Source organism: Malus domestica, chromosome 09 (genome assembly GCF_042453785.1).
Source record: "Malus domestica chromosome 09, GDT2T_hap1".
NCBI lineage: Eukaryota > Viridiplantae > Streptophyta > Magnoliopsida > Rosales > Rosaceae > Malus > Malus domestica.
In genome coordinates, this window is record NC_091669.1 from 35,593,178 (window position 1) to 35,601,315 (window position 8,138).

Genomic DNA, 8,138 nt, shown 5'->3' on the forward strand with positions numbered 1-8,138 from the left:
CTTTGTTTTCACCCACTCACACTTTCTATTTTGCATCCCTCCAGATTCTAGTAGCAAAGTTTCCGTATCGACGAGGATTCGTAGCACTCCCCAGTACAAGTGGCTTCTTATGATGGTATAATCATTATCTTACCTTACTATATTTTACTTATGCTCTGTATCACATGTGAATGGATTCATGCTCGCTCACCAGCGCACTCTGGTAGTTAGGCACTCTTAGGTTCAAATTTATTCACATTTTCATCACCATCACACTTTATGGCTTCGTCACCTTCTAGGTGTCAGCCAGCACAGCTCGATTCGGAGTCCTAGTGGACATTCCGGGTCGAGGTGTGTCAAATAAAGTTTTATTTTATTTATTTAATTTTTGTACCATAAAGTTTTGAAATTTTATCAATTTACGTCTTTAGCCGGACTTTTGTTAAATTGATAACAAGGTGCGTGATACTCTTATACAGGCTAAAGTGTGCCACATTTGCACCACGTTAATAAAAAAAACCTCATCATTTTAATAGAGGATTAGATGTTCTAAGAGACAAAAGATGTAACTCAATTCAATTTCAAAACTTTAGGATGTAATGTGATAAACCATTTTAAAAAGTGCGCCAAACCCGAAGGGTGTAAAATGTAGTTAGCCCATTTTTTTTATTTTCTTAAAAAAAATATTTATTCTACTCAGTAATTGGTGAAGTGATTTTTTTTTTTGTAATTCAGCAATTACATAGTACATCCCAAGTTAATTGTATAGAGAACTAATGAAACTGAACTCTCCACAAGGGCAACGTCAAATGGAAGGTCACGTCCACAAGGGCGACGTTAAAGTCTATGCGAACCAAAAGGGGCAAAAGAAGAAGATAAAAGTGGTTCGCCATATGACGTTAACCTTTGACATCACAAAGTGCCCAAAATCATGTCGGCAAGCCCAAGGAGGATGTTATGCAAAGAGAAACATTAATTAAAGCTATTGACAAAAACTGTGTGGTTAAGGTGATGAATTATTTCTATCACTTCAATAAGTTGAAGTAGAATGAGAAGAAGTATGTTACTCATTAACGTTTGAATTTTATGTATACATAAAAAAATTGATTAAATGAATACAATGATGAGCCTTACTGTTTTTTTCTTCTTACATTGTTGATCTAGTTACCCAGTTGGAGATTATGACGATTTGAGATACCGATTTCTGGAGGCGGCTTCTGGACCAGGAAAGGTGGCTGTCAACCGTTGTAAGTGACTAAACCCTATGTGTTATGGAGTGATTCAAATGTGTTGGGATTGTGTCGGTTTGAAAGTTAAATTAAAATTTGTATATTACAACACATTTACTGTAACTTTATCTTCTGTGGAAGCATCAGGACGAGGCTTGGAGGGTACTAAAAGTGTTGACGACCTACATAACGAACTGATTTATGGTAATGTATTCCACTTATATTGAAAAGTTTGGAAATTGTGATGTTGATTGTGTTTTCATATCGATGTAGTGTTGTACATGTTTTTTATTTATTTTACACTTGTTGATAGTCCTACTTTGAGCGTTGCCATGATGCGAGTGGTATAAGTACATGTTTGTTAGAACACAAATATTTGTAGAATGTCTATAACATTGGATGTGGGAGTGGTGGTATGTTTCTGTGTACTACTAAGATTTTGTCTCACTTCTCATTATCAAAATTTATTTTGTGCTTTTGAAAGGACCAAACTAACAAGATTGCAACAGAGCACACACAAGTCTTCATAAGTGCTCATAAATACACACACATGCTAAATTGTCAATTGTCAAGCTTATTAAATGTGATTGTATACGAACTGAGAAATTTGTAGCTACCACAACACATTCTTAATGTAATTAAAGAAAAAAGTTAAGAATTTGAACAGAATAATGGGAACCAACTGGTTGTAAATTGTCTATCTGACAACTTTACATAACTATTCACAAGCCATCATATATCTACAATAGACAAGCATACATCCGTCTTTTCCATGCATTTTTTGTTTGGTTGACATTTAAGGACATCTAAATTGATCATCTGTAAATGAAAGCCAACAACAATTCAGTAGCCAACACTTACTTTGGCCACAACACATTCTTAATTAAGGGTGGTTCTGTATGGGATCACGAATCTCAAATCAAAAAATTTCGGGATGGGAATTCGAAAACCAATCCCGAAGTGAAATTTCAGTATTCCCAATTTTCGGTATTTCAGGATGAATCAAGACTAGATTTTAGGTTTGGGACTTTGGGCTGAAATTTGAGATTTTTGGATTATGGGCTAAAATTGGGCTTTTGGCCTGAGATTTTGTTGGCTAATTTCATATCAATTGAAATTTAGGTTTTTTTACCTCATACCAATTTGAAATTTCATACCAATTGAAATACAAATTCATTCATATCAAGTCAAGTTGATGTTCCAAAGTTCCAAACTACTTAATTTCATACTTCTATTTCTAATATAGTCTACTATCAAACCACTTAAATTCAACATTCAACATGCATGCAACCAAAATAAATATATATATTTTTAGTTTGGTTCAGGATTTCCGAACCATTGAATATATAATCTCGATTCTTGTACCAACAGGTTTGTGATCGATTGGTATGGATCCAGAAAATTTCGGTGTTATCGGTTTAGGAAATTGTCGGTATGGGATTGAGAATTCTTTGGTTTGGTTTGGGATATTCGGGAAAATTTTCCAGCCCTATTCTTAATGTAGTTAAAGGAAAAGGTTAAAGATTTGTACAAAATAATAGGAACCACGTGACAACCCATCCTGAATTTTATGGAACGGAAAGGTATTCTTGGTAAATTCTTTTGGGTTGTGGGATATTTGGTTTAAAATATTGTTTTTAGGGCCTTAATAGGTGTGCCCAAGGGGCCCACCTTTGGATTTTGTCGCCCCGGCCCACTCTTCTCTCTCTCTCTCTCTCTCTCTCTCTCTCTTCCTCACTTCCTCTTTTTCTCTCATCTCTCTCATGCTTTCCCTCTCTTTCGGATCCCTCAACCTTTTCTCTTCCTCGAGGACTAGTACACACCCATTACACACCTGCAACAGGCGACCACACCCTCATCAAAACGCTTAGCATCGACTGAACCACCATTTTCCCAGATGACGTAACTCGGGACTAGAGGAACCCAGTTTTTTCGACGAGTCCGACGGCTTTCGAGTCGATTTTTGACAAACTCCGGCCAATAATTGGGAAACCAAAGGTACCATTCTCTTCATCTCGTCAAGTACTGCAACTTTGGTATTTGAATCACTTGATTTCGTTGAGTATTGAATAAGTTATAACCTTTTAAAGTTTACCCAATTTCCAGCGACCTCTACCATTTTTAAGGTGATTTCCGGCCAAACCATGGTGAGCTAGCTGTTGTGCAAGGTACCATTTAGTTAAGTAACGAAGAAGTTATGGGCATTTGAAGTGGTGCCCAAAAATCGGCCAATTCATTGGCCTGGAAACGGGTTAACCCGACCCAAGTTCTTTGAACCCAGCCCAACCTAACCCAATCCATTTCCATGGGCCAAGCTTTAAGCCCAGTAACACAAAACCCAAACCCTATTTGGACCCAACTTGGTCCAACCCAAACCTTTTGACCCGACCCGTGACCAGACTCGTTTGACCCGGTTGAACCGACCTACTAACCCAAACCCGTTGTCCCTGTCTGACTATTGACTTTGACTGGTCAACGTTGACTTTTTTGGGTTTTGGTCGGGACCTCTCCTAGGCTAATTTGGACGTCCTGGATCTATTTATGACATCCATTTTCCCAAATTCAATTGTTTGAATAGACTTTTATTAATTGGACCTTTATGTGCTTCGGTGTATTTATTGTGGCGTTTTCGTCTTCGCTAGTTTGCGTGGCTTTTCAACAGCTAAGTATCTGTGAGTAGACCCCTTATAAAATGCATGTTTTAATAGTAAAAATGCATACATGAAAAGCATGATTTTAATGATTATGTTTTATGAGATATTATGCTTACTAAAAATATTTTGGAATACCATATTTTATTGAAATGACGTTCTTTGTTGTATATATGATGGATGACTATATACTATTTATGAACATGCTTTTGCACACTTCTTTGTAGTATATATGATGGATGACTATATGCTATGAAGATGTTTTGAGATATATGTATCTATGTTTGGAAAGACTATGTTCAATGATTTTGTGCTTATCTAGTGGTCATTGTTCTGCCTACGAGCGAGGGAGATATATGGCTTAGGGAGACATATGTAGATGGCTTTGAGCTGGGCTGAGAGATACTGATACTGATACCACTAGTTAGCACATTAAATACGAGATATGTTTCATGAAAGGTTTTATAGCTTGCTAGGGTTTCCGAAAAATCTATTACATACTATGCTATTGAGTTTTCATAAAACTTTGGGGGTTAGTATGTTGATAGCTGTTTCAGTATATATATATCAACTTGGTCCACTCATGTTTGTTTTGCATCCCCTCAAAACTTAGAATCGAGGCGTACAATCTCAGCGACAAGGCACCGCATCGGCATCTTCGAGTCCTCTAGGTGTAGGACCCATCCTTTTATTTTTTCAATTTTATATTATTTCTTTTCTAGTGTATATAATTAGTTGTATGCTCTGAACATGTTCCTCATTTGCATATTCATTGTATTTAAATTCATAACTTTTATTTATGTTCGTTACTTCTCATGCATGTTAGTATGGCTTCGTCACCTTTGGATGTCGGCCAACATGTGCCTACCCTAGTGTTCGGGGAATATCAGGGTCAGGCATGTCAAACAAACTAGTTATAAACTGACTATCTAATAGCTTTACATAACTATTCACAAGCCATCATATACCTGCAACAGACCGTCATGTATCCATCACTTCCATACATTTTTTGTTGATGTGACATTTAATGAAATCTCAATTGATCATCTATAAATGGAAGCCAAAGACAATTCAATAGCAAACACTTACTTCTTCCACAACCATGGCAACTGTAGATGTGATGGCTCTGTTGGGGAGTGATGCTTATTCCGATGATTCGACCAATCAAATTGCAGAAGCGAAGAACAAATTTTGTGTAAACTCACGCTCCATCATTGCGTGGCATCAAAAGTGCGTCGAATAGGAATCCACCTTGGTTGCGTTACTACAATAGCTGAACGAGGCGTTGTACAAAGCGGACAAGTACAAACGCTAAATACATAACCGAAAGCGTAAGGATGATGAACTAATTCTAAAAACGGAGGAAGATGTACGTCGTATGTTAATCACTTCATCAGTAACGAAGCAGCTCCAACAAGAGTGTGACTTCACCTTCTATGATGGGTTTGAGAAATTTCGTTCTCATCTTCATCGTAACTGTAAGGGATATGATTGGGACTGTGTTTTGACCTTCACGTGGATGACATTGTCAAAGGTGGTAGATGACCTCGTGCAAGAAACACAAGTACATAAAGGTGGCTCACAAAAGCACCCAAGGATCTTTAGGTTGAAATTTGCCTTCTTATATATTTACAACTTGTTATCCTGTACATTTTTTGCACTTTTTTAACTATATCGGAATTTTAAACTTCAGTAAATCACTCAAGTGTTATTTTCATAAATGTTCATAACGACACACATAAAAATTCTAAAACAACCAACTATGGCCACAACAAAATAATAATTCATTCCCCTAGAAACTTAACACTTCTTGTATAAAAAATGACTCGCCACAAATTACTTTTCAAACCCTGCTTAATGGGTCATTCAATATATATTCGTAAAAATCGTCTAGCACTCCCATATTTCCAACAGTCACATGACAGTTACTATTTTGGGTTAGGATTGAATTACTCACAGGGCCACCATCTTCATTTGCCTCAGTAACGTCACCGGTAGCAGTGCTCAGTGTGGCATGTGTGTGTTCTTCAGATTTGGTTGGGTAATACCTAGACAATTACAAAACAACCCAAAGTTGTTTTAAATATTACTACAACTTATATATTGTGAGGCAAAACGTAAAGGGATAATTAATTTTGTTGCATATATATTGCCTAACCAATAAACACCTAACTCATGACAAATTGAGTCCAAAATGTGGAATCCGGATCCTCTTTGTTGAGGATCCCGAGGATTCACAAATCGTATCCGTTCATCATACATCGTGCGGTCAAAAATCATTTTAAATATTTTTATTTAAAATTAAACACAAACATTACCTAACAAAAACTGACCGCACGATGTACGATAAATGTATATGATTCACGGATCTCCATGATCCTCACCAAAAGAATCCGAAGAGGATCCTATTGGTAAAATGTGTACATGGCCACGTAAGAAAACACTACAACAACAACAAAGCCTTTTCCCACTAATCTACTATATGAATCCTAGAACGCCATTGCTTTCAGTTCTGTGTCATGTTGTCACGCCCTCAAAATTTTTTTTTTTTTTTTGAAGCATGAATAACAAGGGTAACTTAAAGGTAGTAACAGGTGTCTGTGTTGAACTAAAACGTTTCATTAAACAAAATAATTTACATTGTCATTACACATAAGAGAAAATGACAACAACTCCATAACAAGTTTAAAACTATTTATAAGCAGTCTCTTTCTTCCAAGTCAGCCATTAGATTCCTGTCTCTTCTCCTGTAAGACAACTAATAAGGGGTGAGCTAAAAGCTCAGTAGGGGCCCAAGGTCTCACGTGATTAATATTATGAATGTTATGAATATTTTATGAGTAATGTAATGCAAGAACAATACTTCTTTTCTACCTAACCCGTTAACCTATATATTGAAGCAACCAGACCTGCATGTCCCATACCATGCATTTTACCACTGTGGCCCCGAGTGCTTTAATATATAGAATAACCCCCATCAACTCACCCAAGTTCATAATCCCTTTTGCTAGTCGTCTTATCTGATTCATTGATCTCCAGCCCAAATCACCCACATCGACAATTTCCGTCGATATCCTATTCTATTGTGCACATCGGGCTCGCCTGGAACTGGTTTCACAATGAACAGACTCAACTACACAAAAGCTAATTTCCACCTTTTTCCCACAACACAAGTAACTCCTTTACTTCTTTGACAAATGTTAATGATCATGCCAATATATAATATACCACATAACAATCATATCTAAGTCAATAGTTGAATACATCTCAAGTCCACATAACAATATTTCCCGTAATACAAGTAACAAATGCAATCAATTAATTCCCCAAATTCCCCTACCTCGAATCCTCTCTTCTTACTCCACGAGTACTTCTTTTGCTTATCTCCTTTAACACTCTCTTACACACTTTCTACATACGGTGCATCTTTCATTTTGCAAGAGAAACAGAAAACACATATGAAGCATTGCTCCTATTTATAGTGAAAACAGGACGGCTCCAAGACTTGATCAATAAATCAAATACTAGTAAAATATATTTTAACCAAGGATAGGCTTAAAACTTATTTGCAGGTGTCAAATGGAAGGTCAAAAAGAGAACAACAGTCATCAGCTATAGTACTCAGGTGGAAGGTCTACAATCATGACATACTGCCACCTTCTGCTTGTAGCTTTACACCTCCAATTAACGACACCCACCTCAGTGCCTCTAGGTATCAATACTCACCATCTTAGAGTGCTTACAAAAACCTAATCAAGATAGCTACAAACCAAATTAGCCACCACACAAATCATAGCTGCCAAGACTCGGCAATAAGAGTATTCGAAAAGCAGTTTACTTCTTCCTCAAGTTCTAGCATATGCCACGTCCAAACTTAATCCACCTCATGCCAGTCTAATCTCTACAATATGTATACATACATCTACTTATGTATAAAACACACATGTACGTAATGTACTAAAAGGAAAACCTTAAAAACTCTTTTAAATACAATATATATATATATATATATATCTAAAGTACGGGATTTCACAATCTACCCTCCTTAAATAAATTTCGTCCTCGAAATTTAAAACATACCGGTGATGAAAAATAATTCTGGGTACTTTTCTCTCATTTCAGCTTTTAATTCCCATGTAGCTTCCTCTACATTCCCATGTAGCCAGAGAACTTTGACTAACGAAATGGTCTTTGCACGTAACCTTTGATCCTTATGGTCTAATATTTGTATTGGTCTCTCTTCGAATGATAATTTCTCATCGACGCTCAGTTCTCCCCA

General features: G+C 36.7%; 1 long non-coding RNA gene across 1 annotated transcript; it reads left to right on the forward strand.

Moving 5' to 3' along the window:
* The first annotated feature begins 783 nt into the window (after positions 1-783).
* Positions 784-1,497, forward strand: LOC139187999 (uncharacterized). The gene is made up of 3 exons (XR_011571064.1): positions 784-987; positions 1,144-1,226; positions 1,356-1,497. It is a non-coding gene; the product is annotated as an uncharacterized lncRNA (long non-coding RNA).
* Positions 1,498-8,138: the final 6,641 nt, after the last annotated feature.